At 38.9% G+C, this 22,530-nt stretch overlaps 1 protein-coding gene and 1 long non-coding RNA gene across 4 annotated transcripts in view; one reads left to right on the plus strand and one right to left on the minus strand.

The window, feature by feature from the left end:
- LOC136264790 (uncharacterized) overlaps nt 1–22,530 on the minus strand; it is a 168,539-nt gene that overhangs the window by 85,955 nt on the left and 60,054 nt on the right. The window lies entirely within an intron of this gene.
- On the plus strand, nt 6,180–9,619 carry LOC136264616 (uncharacterized). 3 transcript variants are annotated; one of them, XR_010705249.1, is made up of 7 exons: nt 6,180–6,322; nt 8,444–8,833; nt 8,910–9,002; nt 9,059–9,173; nt 9,229–9,300; nt 9,357–9,411; nt 9,465–9,619. It is a non-coding gene; the product is annotated as an uncharacterized lncRNA (long non-coding RNA). The 3 variants fall into 3 exon arrangements; XR_010705247.1 differs by having other exon boundaries at nt 9,354–9,411; nt 9,465–9,617; XR_010705248.1 differs by having other exon boundaries at nt 6,240–6,322; nt 8,499–8,833; nt 9,354–9,411; nt 9,465–9,617.

Genomic DNA, 22,530 nt, shown 5'->3' on the forward strand with positions numbered 1-22,530 from the left:
AGAATGACACAAATTCCAACTTTGTAGTCGATTGCACTCAAGACTTATAATTGATGAAACAAGCACCTGTATTTTTTTTTTCTGTACAGGCACGGGTCATAAAATGAAGTTTGAGGAAAATGCAGACATGTCCGGTTTTTTCTCAGCGGGTCACATTTCTGTTGGAATCATATGTGACCCAATGAGCAAAAACTAGTCGTATTTACATATTTCACAATTCAATTTTATTGCTACTCTGTTATCAATAGTAACAAAGGAGTGAACAACCAAAGTTTCACTCTTTTGTGATGAATAGTACTTGACAGTAATAGTAGTTATAGTACTGGACAGTTGGAACAGTAACATTATGGCAAATAAATTACAAGTACCTATATAACTCACAACTGAAACAAACTATGAAGACAGGATTTAGCTCAGTCTGTTCACCATGAACTGGAAAATTGATCAACGTATAGTGTTTTTCCTGTACGTCTCCATGTGGACATAGAAGAAAGCATTTCCAATGACCAAATCACAGCGGTAAACTTTATTTCTACCACAATGTAAATAAGCACTCAAAACGCATGCGTCTTACATTTTACAAACATGAAACCAAGATTTGATGAAAATGTGAGTCTAATGGTACATAGGTGTTATTGATTTGAGCTTTGTTTTAGTGTATACCAATGTGAATAAACTTTTGTAAATTTTTATGTAGCATGAGTATTTTTACCCAGTATATTTCAAAAAGTTTGGATTGAATAGAATTTTGCAAAAACAGCCGGTTTTCACTCAGCAGAATTTCATTACATATCAGTGAATATGCTTACATTATTTGGATTTTATTACCTATTTGAACACACTAATAGCGTTTACCTATAGTTGGTTTACATTCACCTGAGCTCCATGGTATATCAAAGCTGCAGGTTCGAGGCTACCTAGGTCCAGTCATGGATTTTTTCTCCTTTCTGCAACTTTTCAAACACACCTTAAGTAGCTAATGTCTTAGTGTCTAATGTCTTTGAGCAGGCTGTAGGACCAGGTGTCCTACAGACCTTCAGCACTTGTGCTGTAAAGCTTTAATAAATTAACTAGAGTCCATTTGGTTCTACTTGGGGTACTTAGAGATAATGAGTCACTCTCTAGGATTCCTATGGATATAAATACATGAAAATATCAAGGAGAAAACATCCTGACCGCCTGGTAGACTCCTGTAAGCGTTCGAGCGTAAAACGGATGGCTGCAGGTTCGAGGCTACCTAGGTCCAGTCATGGATTTTTTTTCTCCTTTCTGCAACTTTTCAAACACACCTTAAGTAGCTTATGTCATAGCGTCTAATGTCTTTGAGCAGGCTGTAGGACCAGGTGTCCTACAGACCTTCAGCACTTGTGCTGTAAAGCTTTAATAAAAAAATAAAAAAGGTGAGTTTACTCCCAATGGTTTTGTACTGGAACAGTAATGTTTCAAGTTGGAAACATGTTTGTGCACCTGAAATCGTGCTCAATGCTAAAACTATGGGATATATTTAAAACCTTATAACTCACTTATTCTTTCCAGTATCAAAGCACTTTTTTTGATAAACAATTCTGGCCTTTAAAGGACTTCACAGTGCTACTAAATGTTTGGGCAGCTGGCCCATGCAGCAAGAGTTACTGTATTGGCAAGAAACGAGGGGTTGAATGCAAACTGAGTATAGCTGAACTCTCTATTATCTGCTTGAACTCTCTAATGGATTTATAACAGTATAATAAGTTTTATTACCTAAAGTATTTGTTACATAGCTGAACTTTCTTATAGGTTTGATTACCTAGCTGAACATTTTGAAAGGTTTTACTAGCATAAGTCGCCAATTCTATTATCACAAACACATTTCAGTAAACACTTATAATCCCTAACCAGTAACCAGATTATTTGGCTAACCAAATTATTTGAACTACTTACTAGGAAATTACCCTATAAATAAGAGCAGGTCACCCAGCTCTAATCAGGGCACGTAGACAGAATTTACCAAGGACCTAGATGGGAAGCTTCCTTGTACAGTGGATCCTCACTAATCCAAGTAGCTCTTCACTAATGCAAGTAGCTCTGTTCTTAAGTTGACAAAAGTATGTTCAAATTAGTGAATTTGTTCAGCCTTGATTATATACAAAGCTTAACAATAACTCTAACAGAACATACATCTGTGAACAAAGAGAACAGTCACATCTATTTTCAGATTAGCTAGCATTTGGATTAGAGAAGATTCACTGTAGAGAATGATTATCTCCAATGCTGGCGTGGTCTGTATTTAAACCGTGCCTGGTTTTCATACACACTGCAGTGGCACTATAAACACCTAATAAGCAACAACCTGTGACTACTTGTTAAGCCACTGTAATTCACTCAAACTGCATTTTATACACCTTTTCTTCACAGTGCTGTGATATATACCATAAGCACTGGTGAAGGCACTGACAACAACTTGTCAATTTTTGGTTGACATTATTTTTAATAGCATCTGACTTTAGAATGTAAGGATAAGGTGCAAGATTCAATTTCTTAATTATTTCTTCAGTTCTTTGACAAAAACATGTTCAGTGTTTTGCATTAATTTAAACATTGTATAGTGATTTTACAGTGACATACAATCTAATCCCACAATGATTCTGTTGTTAATACTGTGTGCGACATTAATTAGAGTACTGAGTCATGTGCGTATGGGTTATGGTTGTGCATTGAGTTGATGTACGTATCTGGGAATTACAGTGTGATCCTTGAGGGTATGATAGAGTTGCTGGTGTTCAGTGATCCGATATTTGCTTCCTTCTCAAAAGTTTTGTTATCTGGCACGCAACGTGGGGTCCAATGGATTCCGACGATGATACTCACAGGCATGTGCTGCCTTCAATGTGTAACCTGATATGAGCAGTCTGGGTGAATTAGATTGGGATAATCCTTTGTCTGGGGACGTGTTTATCAAGTGAAAGAAGATAAATTCAGAGCTTGGTAGCCTGAGTGGAGTAACAGTTCCTTGTTGCTACTTTAAGTTTGTATCAGCCAGGCAAGACATTCAATTGTATGGTTTCTGCAACGCATCTGAGAGAGCATTTGCAGCAGTAGTATACTTAAGAGAAGGAAGTGTCGAAGTCAGCTTGATGGCATCTAAAACTTGGATTGCTCCCACTAAAAGACAGACTATTCCTCGCTTGGAGTTACTGGGAGCTGTTGTGTTGAGTTGTCTAGTAAGCAATACTATTTTTTCATTACCTACCTCAGTGCCCATGTTTTATTTGACTGATTTGATGGCTGTACTATATTGGATGAGGGTGGTTTAGCCCTGGAAACAGTACAATAGGCATAGAGTGGCTGAAATATGCTGTTTAGCTGTATGTGAGCAGTGGCAACAATGTCCTGGAGAGGTCAACCCTGCTGATATTCCATCAAGAGGGATGAGTGGTGAGAAGTTAACAAGTAATGGGATGTGGTGAAAAGGACCAGAATTTCTTCGATTATCAGACAATCAGGGGCCAAGGGCTGAAGTTCCCTTCAAGTGAGATTATTGAAGCAGAGGTAGTCAAGAGGTCTTACACAAGTTCTCTTAAATGCTAGTGAATTGGTGGGTTGTGGAATAGATGAAATAATCGAATGCACAAGGTACAGCCGACTCAATGTGTTGCTAAGAGTAACAGGCCTTGTTCTTAGTTTAAGAACTAGCTGTTGGGAAACCGTCATGGGAAAGGAGTGCAGCCACACACTCATGATGATCATTTGACTGGTGAGGATTTGAACATTGCTGAAATACACTGGGTGTGCTCTATTCAGGTCAAATCATTTGAGGCTGAATTATGCTACCTATGTTTGAGCTCCAAGGTTACTCAAGTACCCCTATTAGAGTAGCTCAATTTGGGTTGCTCAATAATGATTTGAGACAAATCCGATGTCAGGGAAGAATTAACAATTCACAGTTGACTGTAGTGAGCAAGAATCCAATTTTGCTACCATCATCCCACCCTTGGGTAGTACTACTTGTTCGACAAGTGCATCAAGACCTCAAGCACAGTGGAATGTCGGACACCTTATCTACAATCCGAGAAAAGTACTGAATCCTTAAAGGTAGACATAAAACAAAAATGTTGTGCGGTTTGTAACAAACTTGAAGGTGTTTCTTATGCATCTGTTGCTCCTCCTGATCTTCCCAGTTTTTGAACATCAGAAGAATTTTTATTTAGCCATACTGGCATAGATTTTACTGGACCACTTTATGTGAAGGATGATGAGAAGACTTGTGTGTGTTAAACCAGATGCATGCTTGATTTACTGAAATTGTTTTCATAAGTGTGTGTGTACCTATCTATGTTTGTCCGTATGCACCCACGTGAGCAAAATCGTTAAATAATGGTTAAAGCAGCTTTTACGTGAGCAGTAAAAGTGAAATGAAGTCTGTATTAAACTTCCGCACATGTAAACTTTGCACTGAGGTGGTTTCTTTTCAGCAGTCTGAAGTACGGCCGGGTGTGGTGACTCTCCTCAGACCTTGTGAATTACCTTCTCTTCGGGGTTTTACAGATGTTTAACAACTGAAAAACAAAGGTGCAGGCCTCATAAATTACTAGGAATAGCCTAACCCTTTGAGTTGAAAGGGGGCGTACCCCTTATGTACGTGAACAAAAATGAAGAGCACATTTGAGGCTCTGTCAAGAGAATTTGTGTGAAAAAACATGATAGTCAAACTATAAAACAGTTTAGAAGATACTTGTGTTGGTAAAAGTGGTTTGTTTAACTAGCACTTCCGTAGTATTGCATAGCATCGTAAATCAAAGAATTACAAAATTTTCATGAATTACAAAATATGAGAATTACACACTAATAATAAATGTACTATTGCACAATCAAAAACCTTGTTATACTAATAAAATAATAATACATAGTTGGTTAATTCCAGATGAATTAGCTAGCTGCGTGGTGCCTGGTTTTTAGAAGTAGCACAACATCAACTTGTTTCTAACTGATTTTTCTACAGGGTGACTTGTTTCTAGCCGATCTCTCTACAGGGTGGATTGTCTCTAGCTGATCTTTCTGCAGCTACAGGGTAAGTTAATTCTATCTAATCTCTCTACAGGGTGACTTGATTCTAACTGATCCTTCTATGGGGTGATTTGTTTCAAGTTGAGGGTGATTTGAAATGTAGCTAATCACACTACAGGGTGACTTGTTTCTAGCTGGCTGATCTCTCAACATGGTGACTGGTAGCTGATTTCTCTATGGGGTGACTTCTTTTTGCTTAACTCTCATTTTGTTTTGAGCTAATCTCTCTACAGGGTGACTTGAAAACTAGTTGAACTCTTTGTCGTGTAACTTGTTTCAAGCTAATCTCTCTACATAGTGATTTGTTTTAGCTGATTTCTCTACAGGGTGATTTGCTTTCAACAGAATGCTGTACAGGGTGATATGTTGATAAGTATACTGAGAGATTTGTTTGTAGCTGAACTTTCCACAGGGTGACTTTAAATGTAGTCGGAATCTCTACAGGGTGATTTGATCAAGCTGATCTCTCAACAGGGTGCCTTGTTTTCCAGCTGCCTCTTTATGTGCACCTCAAACAGAGCTGTTCACCTGGAATTAGCACCAGATTTGTCAGTAAGTTCATTTTTGCTCCTGTTCCATAGATTTGCAAGCCAAAGGGGGTATACCCGTCACCCTTATTTCAGACAATGCCAAAACATTTAAAACTTCATCTAAGCAGATACTGAAGATAGCGAGATCCAGTGAAGTTACCCAATTTTTGGCTGATAGAAGAATTACATGGAGGTTCATTGTTGAGAGAAGTTTAAAGAAGAGTATTAGAAGAAGCAGTTTAACATATGAACAACTCTCCACATTGATTGTTCAAGTTGAGTCCATCATCAATTCCCACCCCCTTCACGTACGTTCCTGATGACCAGGATGGGATTTCTGGCTGTTTGTCACCATCTCACTTGCTGGATGGTCAAAGAATTGCTACTATGCCAAACAGTGCTCATTTGGAAGTGGTCAGCACTTACACAGCGCAACTGGAAGCATATACGGATATATACAAAACAGTCATTTTCAGACGTATACGGAGAATATACAGACAAATACAGAGACGGAGCAAGATGGCAGGCCATATACAGGTGTATAGCTTGCCAATGAACGACGTTGCATATACGTGAACGCCTTCTTCTGTTCACATAATTATGGTCAAGACTGACTGTATTGTGTGAAACGTCGTCAGGGCCGAATCGCTATTGTGACAAAGAACCAGCCGCAGCTACTGACTGACTGACGCTCGAGTGGCAGTATGGTGCAGCCGAAGCACAGATGGTAGAAGTGACTGATGTTTCGAGTGAGTACTAGTTTGTATGTACAAATATAACAGCAGTTAGCCACCGTCCTTGTTGAGCTACCAGCGGCCCAACGGGAAGGAAGAACTGGTTTTGCCCACTCTTAGGTAACTCAGGCACCCTTGTTCGCTTGTCCCTTTTATTCTTTTAGTCAATGGGTCGGGAAAAGAGAATGAACAACGGATGAAAAATGCGGCTAGCTACACTCAGAAAGAAAAGAAAGTCTTTGGGTAACATGCTGCCACAAACAGTGTCATGTAGCTACAGTCTCGGTGGACATGGAACAGACTTAAGGTGGCGCTGAACCAATTAAGTCCAGCCGCACAAAACAATTTGTTTCAACCCACGCGCTAAATGAGCTATTTTAGGGTGACCCAAAACTTCGCTAGTGTACAACTTAATCTGCGCCTTAAAAGCTGCTGTGTTAGCCTATGATGCTTTAGTTTAGCATACAAAGTTTCATGAAATAACACGCCTTCATTTTTCGCCTATAAAACTCTGAAGTTTTAACCCGATTTTTAAAATAACTTGGCCAATGAACAACCTAGCGCTAAGCCACTTCGGTTCCAACCATTTCTCACCTTGTAGAACAATTCTACGCTTTCCTTTTCACTGATAACAACATGGAAAGTAGTGAAAACGCACACCCGTGGGCTACAACATTGGCTAACAAATCCATCAAACCCGAATCGCGAAAATTCGAAGCGTACTATTGTAGAGTATCGTTTACCCAATGCCTATACCAAATTTTGATGGTCTGTGATGCATAATTTTGAAGTCATTTAGCGAGAAAGGAGATGGTGTGGCTAATCAGGGCGTGGTCCGTATAACAGTAATCACGCGATGGCAGCTGGTGCCATTTAACCAGAGTTGTGACAAGCTAATAGTTTTAAAGCGTGAATAACATTAGTTGTATCAACAAAAGTAGCTAGGTGGTCTGACAGAGCTTGTTCTGTTAGTCAACTGAGACGCTTTGCTGTGGTCTATGAATTTCTGCGTTTGTTTGTGCATTACCGCAAACATGCTGTACGGCTGCCCTTAATCGGTTCAGCGCCACCTTAAATGCTACAGATCATATGTCAGTTATAATTATTTTCAGTTTGTATGAATTTGGTTAGACAATATGAATTCCTAGCCACTCTTTACAAACTTTAGCCAGAGAGATTCTTTGTGATGTACGAAATATCAGCATCATGCTATTAGTAAATTTGATTCAAGGTGCAAACGTTAGCAGATTCTTGATGGTAGATATTTAGTAGTGGCCCAACACCGCTTCACATAGTAAAACATCTGTTTTTTTTTGCTGACCCAATGACAAAACAGTGCTCTGGTTGTAGACTAGTTGCTCACCGCCAATCCATATATGGCAGCATACTTCATCTGTTGTCTGAAGAGAAAGTGGCATGGCCACAACAGACTAGTAGAGTCAATCCAATGGTCCCAGCATAGAATCTGGGCTGGCCTGATTTCTGTGGTCCTGGAACAGAGGTGTAAAACTCTGAGTGGGTCAATGAAGGTGAATCCATGGCAGGATTAAATTTTGTTGAATCAGTCTGGCAATGCTCACCCTTTCAAAAAGAACAACAGAAGCTTGCACACATGCAGTAGTATGCACGGGATTGCTTGAGTGTGGGATTGTAAGGGGTCATTCTTTACACGTACTCATAAAACTGTCAACACACTTTACTTGCCAGTTCTACTCGTCTGGCCTCTTGCGTGGGCATTCTGTGGGATGCTTTGCATCTGTGGGAGCTGGTGCATGTATTAAGAGACCCATCTGTATCAGATGAGTCCCATACAAATATTAATTATTGTGATATTCCTGTAGTGTGCTTTACTTTAAATCTCTGTACCATGTTATTATAAAGTGCCCAGCTAGTTATTAATATAATAACTACGGTTACGACAAAAGTGTAACTGTTGCATCTTTGTCTCATCTCTCTTGGGTGTGATGCATGTGACTGGCCTAGCCCAAGCCCAAGACAACATGTGGCCATATATACTCCTTAGCTATGTGTGCTAATAGTATTGGCAAGAATAAATAATAATTTACTGTAGGTATTGGTATGAATTTTACTTGTGTATACCATGTGTCCTGTGTACAATATCCTCTACTTATATAGCTGCGTGTGGGTCTCAAGAATGCCAAATGATGACACAGGCAATTTTAACTCTTAGGAAGGACTTTGGTGAGCTGTGAAGTCAGATGACCAACATGAAATTGCAGTAAGGGAAAGTCCATGCAGTGAGCCATTACCAATCAGTGTTATTATCACAAGTTTTTAATTTACAACAACTTCATAAATATTATAGGTTTTTTGACTGTTATATTCAATTACTTGCTAACGATTTACTCAAGATGAGAAAGAAAGCTGATGACTATTTTCTTAAGTTGTAATTTTGTCTTATATCTCTAATTCTGTTCACAGAGCAGCACATCGACACTATGACATCATCGTTTACAGCATCAACCATGAAGGAGTGAATGAATCGCACAAACAGTTAAAAAAGAGGTGCACATAAACTACAGATAGTCAGATACTGTAATATGCAAGCTGTATTATGTTGACTGCATATGTCCTTTCATAGAAGAATTACATGCAGGACATGGACCTAAGAGAAGAGGGACGAGGAAAGTAATTAGGTGTTACACGTCCTACTAACCACTGTGGAGATCTGACAGTATGTGTATATGTGTACCCTATAATAATTGGTGACTGTGCACTTATGCAATATAGACTTTGGACTGCCTACATTTTTGAAATGCTGGAACATTGAATAAAGCATTGAAGGAAAGTGGATATTGTCTACTCCTTTGTAAACTCTGTATGATGTACCTGCTTGGGTGATTCAGTAAGTTATTTGTGCTGCACTGACCCTGTGATTCTAGTAATCTTGAATCTTCAAGGTGCACAAGGGCTGAATATCACAGTGTGGTACGTGGCGCACTTCAAGAGCAGTTAGTTTGAGAGATACCGATGTGAGTAGAGTTATAATGTATAGTTTTGCTAATTTTTATCTGATGCACTACAGCAGTCCCATCAATGACTCCACAAGTTCAATACACCTACTCATCTTGAAACTGGCGTTGGTAAGTATATTTACAACATGCGAAGTATGAACATTAATGTTAACAATTTGCAGATGAAGAAATGATGTGATTGTTCTCAGTATGAAGAAAGCAAGGATTGCGGGTTCTTGCTACACAGCTGATGCAGTGATGATCAGGCAGAACCGTTATAACTGAAAACTCATTGACTATGAGGTTGTTTTACCTTTTTTTTTTTTCAGTTTCATTATTGAACAACTGTACTTTGTTTTGGCTCACGTGAAATAGCAACAATAAATCGAAAGCGATGTCATTAATTAAAAGGGTATTTCGGAATGGATATGGGCCATTTTGAGGGCAAGGTGTGGGTCTAGCAGAAGCATATACAGCCGTATAGAGGATAGTATGCAGCCGTATTGAGGTATGTGTGACTCTGTGTGGGTCTATGATATGATTATACTCGTGACATATACAGAGGTGCCATCTAAGTTAAGAGTCCAGATTCGGCACAGACTGATTTATACGTTTGGGTTGACGCTACACGTATGTAATCAGTCTTTGTTTATATACGTGTTGTAGACGCTGCTATACTGATCAGTGTATGCCTCTCGTTGCGCTGTGTTACCAGTCCTTGACACATACGTTACAACACCACTGACGACACTTTGTTAAGCAGTGGAGAAGCGACTATCTGTTGAATCTTCAAGAGAGTAATTCCCTCAAGGCAAGGGAATTAGTACAGGTGGGTGATTTGGTTGTGTTGAAAAACGATACTAGTAAATGCATATTTTGGAAGTTGGCAATGTAAAATGAACTGTTAAAGGGTAATGATGGTAAAGTAAGAGCAGGTGTAGTGAAGCTGGTGGACCCACATGAAGGATACAAACTGCTTTGCAGAAGTGTCATCAACAAACATCTGTACCCAACTAAAGTCAATCATAATCTAAGTTTCTTCACCTCTGAATCAGATGACTATTCAATTTCAAGCGACCTTCAGTCTGACAGTCAAGACAATGTTTTAAGCATTTCTCCACCATACATGATCAAGATAAGAGTGCAGCAATTGATGTAATGATAAGACCACATGTCGGGCTGCGATTGTTGGGGAGCAGATTCGTAGGGACTATTATTACAAGTAGGACATTTTTTTTTCACTATTTAAAAAAGTTTGTGTTGACATGTAAGACATTTACGCCATTTTGATTAGGTGTTGTATTTTTTAGTTGGTCTCCCAAAGGTTGTCAACTGCGGGGAGTGTTGTAAATATTGCTGATTAGAGAATTGAATCATGTGTGTATGGGCTACGGTTGTGCATCGAGTTGATGTATCCGGCATTAGAGTGTGATCCTTGAGAGCATGATAGAGTTGCTGTTGTTCAGTGGTCCTATATTCACTTCTTTTCTCAATAGTTTTGTTAGATTCCACCAATTTCTGCACATAAAATGTCCTCATTATCTAAGTCAGTTAGAGACTATGCCATCAGATCACCATGTTTCAAAAATCTTTATGTTTTTAAAATGTATGATATGTACATATGTACAATATTCTAAATATAACAATTAGAGTGTACAGTACATCATAGTTATGCTATAACAGAAAGTAAACAAATTAGTGTAGTGAAAAATTAATAATCTAAACCAAAACAGCCAAGCTATAAAAAAGGGTGCAGTCCCAAAAAGACCACAGTGAAAAGTTATAAAATCATAAGCAAAACACCACTGAAAAGGATCTACATACCGATTTTCAACTCACTCCCTAAGCAGTTTGCCTGGTAGTTGCAAAACTAATAAATTTTTTATTCACAAAACCCAATTGCACAATCGTTACATGTGCATAGTATCACATTATATGTATATGTATATTATCTCTATGGCTTTTATCTCAATGTCTTCCAAATCGCCAAAAGGCACTTCCATGATCAGTAATCTATCAACAATCCAATTTTCAACTCATTCCGTGAAGCAGTTTGCCCTGTAGGTTTGCCAGAAGTTACATTTATTGTGAATAATCAGTCATAACTATATGAATGTTTTTTTTTTTACACTAAGTATGATACTGGGATTTGCCTTTAGAGCTCCTTTGAATGTGCCAAATTTCATCTCAATTGCATTACATGCTTGTTTATATAAAGATGTTTACAAAGTGTACAAAAAGAAGCAGATGTAGAAGATTAAGCATGCCAATGTAAACTTTTTTCACATAGTATGCTGCAAATGCACTATGTGAAAAACTATACTATGCTATACTAACATACTATACCATATAGTGCTGCTACGATATAGAAAAACTCTATATCATATATCACCAAGGTTTATGTCACAATATGAACATATATCAGAATATAGAACTAACTGTAACATTTACAAGACAAATATATACATACTCTTCACTGTAAGTTTAAATTTAAGTTGGATGCATATCACAAGCAAAAACTACTCTTGTTTATCAGATTTTAAATGCATTTTACTACTACTTTACAGTTAAGACAAGTGGCTGGCACTACACAGTTACCTTACTTAAAACCTCCCAGTATACTTTGACGCTGGCTTGTTTACCACATTACGCCATCAACACATAACTTAATTAAATGCCAAATACCATATGTGTGGCCTCCCCCACATCATTATACTAAGCGGTGCCATCATCGCACAATCATTAATATAACTGACTGGCTATAACATATCTTAAACCCCAGTGCGTGGGAGTATCAAAGCGCCGCGCTGGGTTATAACTACCATACAGCTAGACAGAGCGGCGTCGCTACTGTACGATATATTAGTTATCACCCAGTGATAACTAACTTATCACCCTGTTGCGGAGCCACTCAGTCTCTTTCGTGACATCATAATAACCGCGAATGGCATTGTTTACCAATGGAACAAAGAGCCAAATAAGGAAATATTGATACAAAACACACCAATACAGCACTTAAAACTACCTAAATCTTACAAGAAAACTGTTAATCCTTTACACAATAACACTACAAGTTACCAATACCGTGATAGCTAGTTTAACAAATGTCAAGAATAGTCCGTGACGATTTTCGCTCCAGCAATCACTCCCAACGGTCACTATGGTGAAGAACTAACTTCCTCTAGCTTTATCGTTCTATCTTGGACTATGGTAGCCACTTGTTGGTCTTTATTTTTCTCTTGCACACCACGCGACACCACCATACCAATTTCTGACAAAGGCGAATCGTACCTGGAACCGCTGCTTCATAACACCGCCCTTCGCTACAGTTTTGTAGGCAGTATGTAAGGTCTCTCTTGTGGCTACGAAGTAGAATCTCCACACAATTCGGACGAAATCTTGAGCACAGTGACAGGAACTCAAACCGGAACTTAATTTACTATCCGTAAACTTCTGCGCACTCCCGCGCACTGGGATATAAAACAGTTATATCCCGTATACTCGGATGATATCATTGTTATTACACTCGTCCTCGGCTCCGCCTCGGACTCGTGTAATAACAATGATATCACCCTCGTACCGGGATATAACTATAACATATCACCACCTTGTTATATTGATACTATTGATGTATCAAGACACATGGTAGTGTGTCGTGCGGCCCAAGAAGCCGGCGCGCCACACCGTGAGTATATTTACAGGAAGAAAGTAAACGCGATTTTCACACCTTTGCAGCTCCGTGATTCCTTATCCGATTGAAACCAAAGTTGATACAGAGGTGCCAGCTAGGTAGGGGAGTCCACATTCCAAATTTGAAGAAAATCGCTTCAGCAATTTCCGAGATACGAGTGGCCAAAGTTTGGGTTTTTTTTCTTCGTTTTTTTCTTCTTGTACTTCTTCTTCTTTTTGCACACTTTGCAAAATCCGAAGTAAAACACGAATGCGTGCTCCAATCGGGCTGAAATTTGGCACACTTACCGGGTTCATTAAGGCGAATCTCAGTACCAAGTTTGGTAGAAATCCGATGAACATTCACGGAGTTATGACCGATTATTTGCGTAAAATAAGGTCGAAGGTCTGTCACGCCCACAGGGTAAACCGCTTGAAGGAACGAGCTGAAAATTGCTATGTAGATGGAGTAACTATCGTAGGAGTGCCTTTTTGTGGTTTGAAAGGAATCCAGTTAAAGGCCATCGAGATATAACACAAAACCCAACCTGTGTCACAATTACGCTATCGATTTTTATGAATAAAAAACTAATAGTTTTCATACCTACCAGGCAAACCGCTTAGAGTAGTGAGCTGAAAATCGGTGTGTGGCTGGAATAATTATCATAGAAAGTCCGTGCAGTAGTACAGAAGAATCGGATTACAAACCACTGAGTTATGATTCCAAAGCCAACTACGTGTAGCATATGCGAGATCGAGATACTCTAATAGAACAGTCACCCTAATAAAGCATTCAGCTACGTTTATAACTTACTCCATTATAGAATTATATTACATTGCAAGTTATTCTGTAGGGAGTTCAGCTACATACAGTTAATCTTATAGACAATTCAGCTACAAGCAAGTCACCCTGTAGAATATTCAGCTACAAATATGTTGCTGTAGAGATTCAGAACATTATAAGTCACACTGAAGAGAATTCAGCAATAAACAAGTCACCTTGTAGTGAATTCAGCTACAAACAAATCACTGCGTAAGGGTTCAGCTACAAAAAAAGCTACCCAGTAGAGAGTTCATCTAGATCAGCTACAAACAAGTCACTTTAAGCAATGTTCAGCTACAAGTAACTCACTCTGTAGAGAGTTCAGCTACAAACAAGTCACTCTGTAGTACAAACAAGTCACCGTGGAGAGAGAGTTCAGCAACCAATCAAAAAACCACCATGTAAAAGAGTTCAGCTATACAAACAAGATATAACTCTATAGAGAGATCAGGTAGAAACTTAACAGATCACACTGTAGAGAGTTCAGCTAGAAACAAGTCATCCAGACTAAGTAGAGAGATCAACTAGAAAACATCACCTTGTAGAGAGTTCAAATCACCCTGCAGATAGTTCAGCTACAAACAAATCACCCTATAGAGAGATCAGCTGGAAGAAGTCACCTTGTAAAGAGTTTAGCTACAAAGAAACTACCATGTAGAGAATTCAGCTATGAACAGATCATCCTGTTGAGAGTTCAGCTAGAAACAAGTCATCCTGTAGAGAGATCAACTAGAAGAAGTTACCTTGTAGAGAGTTCAGCTACAAACAAACAACCATGTAGAAAGTTCAACTGCAAACAAATCAAACTGTACAGAGTTCAGCTACAAACAAATCACCCTGTAGAGAGATCAGCTAGAAACAAGTCACCTTGTAGAGAAATCAACTAGAATAAGTTACCTTGTAGAGAGTTCAGCTGCAAACAAACCATCATGTAGAGAGTTCAGCTGCAAACAAATCACCTGTAGAGAGTTCAGCTACATACAAATCTCCCTGTAGAGAGATCAGCTAGAAGAAGCTACCTTGTAGAGAGTTCAGCTACAAAGAAACCACCATGTAGAGAGTTCAGCTGCAAACAAATCGAATTGTAGAGAGTTTAGCTACCAACAAATCACCATGTAGAGAGTTCAGCTAGAAACAAGTTATCCTGTAAAGAGATCAGCTAGAAGAGGTTACCTTGTAGAGTGTTCAGTTATCAACAAACCATCATGTAGAAAGTTCAGCTGCAAACGAATCACCCTGCAGAGAGTTCAGCTACGAGAAGATCACCCTATAGAGAGTTCAGCTAGAAGAAGTCACCTTGTAGAGAATTCAGCTGCAAAGAAACCACCATGTAGATAGTTCAGCTGTAAACAAATCATCCTGTAGAGAGTTCAGCTACGAACAGATCATCCGGTAGAGTTCAGCTAGAAACAAGTCACCCTGCAGAGAGATCAGCTAGAAACAAGTCATCCTGTAGAGAGACCAGCTAGAACAAGTCACTTTATATGTAGAAAGTTCAGCTACAAAAAAAAAAAATCACCCTGTTGAGAGGTCAACTATAAACAAATCTCCCTGTAAAGAGATCAGTTAGAAGAAGTTACCTTGTAGAGAGAGTTCAGCTACAAAGAAACCATCATGTAGAGAGTTAAGGTGCAAACAAATCACCTATAGAGAGTTCAGCTACAAACAAATCTCTCTGTAGAGAGATCAGCTAGAAGAAGTTAACTTGTAGAGAGTTCAGCTACAAAGAAACCATCATGTAGAGAGTTCAGCTGCAAACGAATCACCCTGCAGAGAGTTCAGCTACGAGAAGATCACCCTATAGAGAGTTCAGCTAGAAGAAGTCACCTTGTAGAGAATTCAGCTGCAAAGAAACCACCATGTAGATAGTTCAGCTGTAAACAAATCATCCTGTAGAGAGTTCAGCTACGAACAGATCACCCCGGTAGAGTTGAGCTAGAAACAAGTCACCCTGCAGAGAGATCAGCTAGAAACAAGTCATCCTGTAGAGAGACCAGCTAGAACAAGTCACTTTGTATGTAGAAAGTTCAGCTACAAAAAAAAATCACCCTTTAGAGAGGTCAGCTACAAACAAATCTCCCTGTAGAGAGATCAGCTAGAAGAAGTTACCTTGTAGAGAGTTCAGCTACAAAGAAACCATCATGTAGAGAGTTCAGCTGCAAACAAATCACCTGTAGAGAGTTCAGCTACAAACAAATCACCCTCTAGAAAGATCAGCTAAAAGAAGTCACCCTGTAGAGAGTTCAGTTACAAAGAAACCACCATGTAGAGAGTTCAGCTACAAACTAGTGACCTTGTAGAGACATCAGTTACCTTGTAGAGAGTTCAGCTACAAAGAAACCATCATGTAGAGAGTTCAGCTGCAAACAAATCACCTGTAGAGAGTTCAGCTACAAACAAATCTCCCTGTAGAAAGGTCAGCTAGAAGAAGTCACCTTGTAGAGAGTTCAGCTACAAAGAACCATCATGTAGAGAGTTCAGCTGCAAACAAATCACCTGTAGAGAGTTCAGCTACAAACAAATCACCCTGTAGAAAGATCATCTAGAAGAAGTTACCTTGTAGAGAGTTCAGCTACAAACAAATCATCCGTAGAGAGTTCAGCTAGAAACAAGTTACCCTGTATAGAGTTCAGCTAGAAGAAGTTACATTGTAGAGAGTTCAGCTACAAAGAAACCATCATGTAGAGAGTTCAGCTGCAAACAAATCACCTGTAGAGAGTTCAGCTACAAACAAATCTCCCTGTAGAAAGGTCAGCTAGAAGAAGTCACCTTGTAGAGAGTTCAGCTACAAAGAACCATCATGTAGAGAGTTCAGCTGCAAACAAACCACCTGTAGAGAGTTCAGCTACAAACAAATCTCCCCTTTAGAGAGATCAGCTAGAAGAAATTACCTTGTAGACAGTTCAGTTACAAAGAAACCACCATGTAGAGAGTTCAGCTGCAAAGAAATCACCCTGTAGAAAATTCAGCCACAAACAAATTGCCCTGTAGAAAGATCAGTTAGAAGAAGTTACCTTGTAGAGAGTTCAGCTACAAAGAAACCATTCTGTAAAGAGCTCAGCTGCAAATAAATCACCTGCACAGAATTCAGCTACAAACAAACCACCCTGTAGAGAGATCAGCTAGAAGAAGTTACTTGTAGATTGTTCAGCTACAAACAATGCACCCTGTAGAGAGAGCAGCAAGAGGAAGTCACTTTGTAAAGTGTTCAGTACAAAGAAACCACCATGGAGAGTTCTGTAATAAATATATGTATTATATATATATAATTTGTACATTTACTGATAAAATATTTAAAGTACATCTGCTTCCTCTTTTCTTCTTCCTGTGGAAAAGAAAAAAAGACAGGTTAAAAAGTCCCAAAGCCGGCCTATGGCCGGCTTTGGGGTATACAACTACAAAAAGAAGTGAAATCTAATCCAAAACAGCCAAGCTGTAAAAAGTGTGTGGCCCTCAAAAAGGTTATGGTGAAAAAAGATGTGAAATCCAAGGTGGCGGCCAAGAAATGGATGTGATGGTAGGTTAATGGTAAAAAATTTAATAACGGCAATTTAGGTGAATTTTTTGCCAAGACCAAGCGGCACAAAAATTCCCCTGAATTGTCGTTATTAAAATTTTTACCATTAACCTACCATCACAGCCATTTCTTGGCCGCCACCTTGGATTTCACATCTTTTTTCACCATAGCCTTTTTGAGGGCCGCACACTTTTTTTTACAGCTGGCTGTTTTGGATTAGATTGATATATCTTGGCAACACTAATACTATATACTATACTATGTGTTTCACATAGTTTTTTAAACATGGGCACGCACCTGGTTTACTGAAATTGTTTTCGTAAAAGTGTGTGTGTGTGTACCTATCTACCTATCTACCTGTCCCCACAATTGTCCAGGAGGTTACAAGATTGCTCCGTTTTAACAACTAAACCTATGTATCAATGATGCCAAGCAAGTTCTAATTAGCTACAATATATTTGTCTTCGTTGTTCATAGGCGACTCCCCTTCTGTAGATGCTGTTGGGACCTTACTATTACGGACACTCCTTGGTCTCAGGGTCTGCAGTGCCCCGGCGTAGACCACCGGGTGAATGTGTGCGTGTGTGCGCCTCTGTAGTGCTTTAACACATGCCTCTGTAGTGCTTTAACACATGCCTCTTTAGCATACAAACTGCAATAATTTGGAAAAGGGTAATTTGCAACAAGCAATCAATGTTGACCGGTAACAAAGAGCATTCACCTGGGCAGATTAGGGTAGTGCCCCCACACCACCACACTCCTCTAAAAGAATAGAACATTGATACATACTAATATGAGTGTGTGTGTATAATATATAGTGTATGTTAGATGTTAGTATTTTCATTTGTAGTCATTCTGGTACATGTACGTATCAAGACACACTATAGTGTGTCGTGCAGCCCAAGAAGCCGGCGGCCACACCGTGGGTATATTGACAGGAAGAAAGAAAACATCATTTTCACACTTTTGTATCTCAGTGATCCCTTATTCAATTGGAACCAAATTTGCTACAGAGTTGCCTGCCAGCCAGGGGAGTCTACATACCAAATTTGAAGGAAATCGCTCCAGCCATTTCCAAGATATAGGCTGCTAAATTTTCGATTTTTTCTTCTTCGTTTTTTCTTCTTCTTCATGTTTTTGCACGCTTGCAAAAATTGCTATAAAATGCAAACGCGTACTCCGATTGCCTTGAAAGTTGACACTCAGAAATAGAATCCAAAGGTGAATCCTAGCATCAAATTTGGTGCAAATCCGATGAATGGTTCAAGAGTTATGACAGATTATTCACGTAAAATAAGATCGATTTATTGTCATGCCTACAGGCAGTGTTGGACAAGTTACTTTTTATAGGTAACTAGTTACATATTACATAAATTATTACTTGCAGCTGAAATATTTAGTTACAGTTACATATTACCCATAAAATAAAGTAACTGTAATAATATTACATATTATATTACTTTGTGTCCACAGCCTTAAGCTGTCACGTGTGAAACTACCACTTTATCACGTGACACGATTGCGTTGTTGGACAATGTGCAAATCTTGATTATAAGTAAGAAGCTGGTGAACACGCATCATTCAATAGGCTTCATTACTTCGTTGTGGCTAGGTGTTACTCAGTGGATTACTAACAAGATCAGTAACTTCGTTACTTGTAGTAATAATATTACGTAATATTAGATTCGTTACAGTAACTATATACTACTTAGGTAATGCGTTACATTTGTAAGTAAAGTAACTTGAGTTATATTACTTGCTTTTACAGCGTATTTCGTTATATTAGGCCAATGAAATTTGATTAGCAGTTTCGCATCATCGCCCGCATGCTTTTGATACACCCGCATGGAATTTCATTATTGGTATTTCATCGAAATACTCTAATAGAGCAGTCACTTTTATTCTAACAGAGCAATCAGCTATACTCTAATGGAAAAATCACTTGTTTAGGAGTTACAGAATTACTGAATGTTCTAGTAACGTACTTTAGCTAATGCAAGAGTAATCAATGTAGATCTCACTGTTTTTTGGCAGAAATCTTCATGTTTGGATGTGTGTTGTGCATAATGAATAATAACCGCCCGCCCGCATCAAATTTTCAAAAATCTGAGCGAGAAACTGGTAATCAAGTTTCATTGGCCTTACTTAGTTATCACAAAAGTAATAATATTACATAACATGCTACATAAGTAACGCGTTACTCCCAACACTGCCTACAAGGTAAACCGCTTCATGGAATAAGTTGAAAATTGCTATGTACATGGAGTAACCATCGTAGACGTGCCTTTTGGTGGTTTGAAAGGAATCGAGATAAAGAACATGGAGATATGACACAAAACCCAACCTGTGTCACAATTACGCGATCGATTTTTATGAATAAAAAAAGTATTAGTTTTACGCCTACTAGGCAAACCGCTTAGAGCAAATAGCTGAAAATCGGTGTATAGCTGGAATAATCTTCATAGAAAGTCCTTGCAGTAGTACAGAAGAATCGGATTACAAACCACTGAGCTATGATTCGAAAGCCAACTCCATGTGGCAAATGCGAGATCGAGATACTCTAATAGAACAGTCACCCTAATAGAACATTCAGCCAATTTATTTACTCCATTATAGAATTCTATTACATTACAAGTTATTCTGTAGGGAGTTCAGCTGTACACCCTACAGAATAACTTTACCAATAATTTTATTTACTCCACCACTATCTTGGCTGATCACCTCACTTAATTTCTGCTCTATAAATAAAAATGATTTATATACAAATAAAATGTTTGTAATTTTCATAGATCTACCAATAGAGGTTCTAGAACATTCTATGTATGTTCTACTAGAAAAATGTACACTCTATTAGAGTATCAAGACACACAGTAGTGTGTCGTGCAGCCCAAGAAGCCGGCGCGTAACACCAGTGAGTATATTGACAGGAAGAAAGAAAACGCAATTTTCGCACCTCCGTAGCTCTGTGCTTCCTTGATGAAACAAGACGATTTTTGCTGTGGACATGCCCTCCAACTGCAGCACTCCACATTCCAAATTTGAGCGAAATCGCTTCACGCGTTCCCGAGATATGTGACTTCAAAAATTGGCTTAGTTTCTTAGTTTTTTTTTTCTTCTTATTTTTCTTCCTCTTGTCGCACACTTACAAAAACTGCTATTAAACGCGAACACCATATCCGATTTCCTTGAAATTTGGCACACAGAAGGGGGTATAAAGGCGCATCTCGGCACCAACTTTGGCTGGAATACGATAAAAAGACAGAGTTATGAGCGATTATTCACGAAAAATAACACCAATATGTTGTCACGCCTACAGGGTAAACCGCGTATGGGAAGAAGCTGAAAATCGGTGGATGAATAGGTTAACTATTGAACCTCAAACCTTTTGTGGTTTGAAAGAAATCGAGCTAAAAACCAGGAAGATACAACGAAAAAACCAACAGTGTGTAACAATTACACAATCAAGATTAGCTAATAAAAAAACGACTGCTTGCCACGCCTACCAGATAAACCGCTTGGGGTAATGCTTTGAAAATCGTTGTACAGATGGAGTAATCATCTTAGAAAGGCTCATCAATGGTGTAGAAGAATCAGACTTAAAGCCACGGAGTTATAACACGAAATCCAACTTGGTGCAACAAGTGCGATATCGAGATACTCTAATAGAGCAGTCATCCTAATAGAGCAGTCACCCTGAAGAGAATTCAAGGGATCAGCTAGAAACAAGAAACCTGCATAGAGATCACCTACACACAAGTCACCCTGTAGAGAGATCAGCTAGAAGAAGTTACCTTGTATGGAGTTCATGCAACTATGGAAAGAGATAGTTCAGCTAGAAGAAATCACCTTGTAGAGTTCAACTACAAAGAAACCATCATGTAGAGAGTTCAGCTACAAACAAATCGCCCTGTAGAGAGATCAATAGAAGAAGTTACCTTGTAGAGAGTTCAGCTACAAAGAAACCATCATGTAGAGAGTTCAGCTACAAGCAAATCTCCCTGTAGAGAGATCAGCTAGAAGAAGTTACCTTGTAGAGAGTTCAGCATCAAACAAATCACCCTGTAGAAAGATCAGCTAGAAGAAGTCACCTTGTAGAGAGTTCAGTTACAAAGAAACCACCATGTAGAGAGCTCAGCTACAAACTAGTGACCTTGTAGAGACATCAGCTAGAAGAAGTTACCTTGTAGAGAGTTCAGCTACAAAGAAACCATTCTTTAAAGAGCTCAGCTACAAACAAATCACCTGTACAGAATTCAGCTACAAACAAATCACCCTGTAGAAAGATCAGCTAGAAGAAGTTACCTTGTAAAGAGTTCAGTTACAAAGAAACCACCATGTAGAGAATTCAGCTACAAACTAGTGACCCTGTAAAGACATCAGCTAGAAGAAGTTACCTTGTAGATAGTTCAGCTACAAAGAAACCATTCTGTAAATAGCTCAGCTGCAAACAAATCACCTATACAGAATTCAGCTACAAACAAATCACCCTGTAGAGAGATCAGCTAGAAGAAGTTACCTTGTGGAGAGTTCAGCTACAAACAAATCACCCTGTAGAAAGATCAGCTAGAAGAAGTCACCTTGTAGAAAGTTCAGTTACAAAGAAACCACCATGTAGAGAGTTCAGCTACAAACTAGTGACCTTGTAGAGACATCAGCTAGAAAAGTTACCTTGTAGAGAGTTCAGCTACAAAGAAACCATTCTGTAAAGAGCTCAGCTGCAAACAAATCACCTGTACAGAATTCAGCTACAAACAAATCACCCTGTAGAGAGATCAGCTAGAAGAAATTACCTTGTAGATAGTTCAGCTACAAACAAACCACCCCGTAGAAAGATCAGTTAGAAGAAGTTACCTTGTAGATAGTTCAGTTACAAAGAAACCACCATGTAGAGAGTTCAGCTACAAACTAGTGACCTTGTAGAGACATCAGCTAGAAAAGTTACCTTGTAGAGAGTTCAGCTACAAAGAACCATCATGTAGAGAGTTCAGCTGCAAACAAACCACCTGTAGAGAGTTCAGCTACAAACAAATCTCCCCTTTAGAGAGATCAGCTAGAAGAAATTACCTTGTAGACAGTTCAGTTACAAAGAAACCACCATGTAGAGAGTTCAGCTGCAAAGAAATCACCCTGTATAAAATTCTGCCAGAAACAAATTGCCCTGTAGAAATATCAGTTAGAAGAAGTTACCTTTTAGAGAGTTCAGCTACAAAGAAACCATTCTGTAAAGAGCTCAGCTGCA

Source organism: Dysidea avara, chromosome 8 (assembly GCF_963678975.1).
Source record: "Dysidea avara chromosome 8, odDysAvar1.4, whole genome shotgun sequence".
NCBI classification, from domain to species: Eukaryota; Metazoa; Porifera; class Demospongiae; order Dictyoceratida; family Dysideidae; genus Dysidea; species Dysidea avara.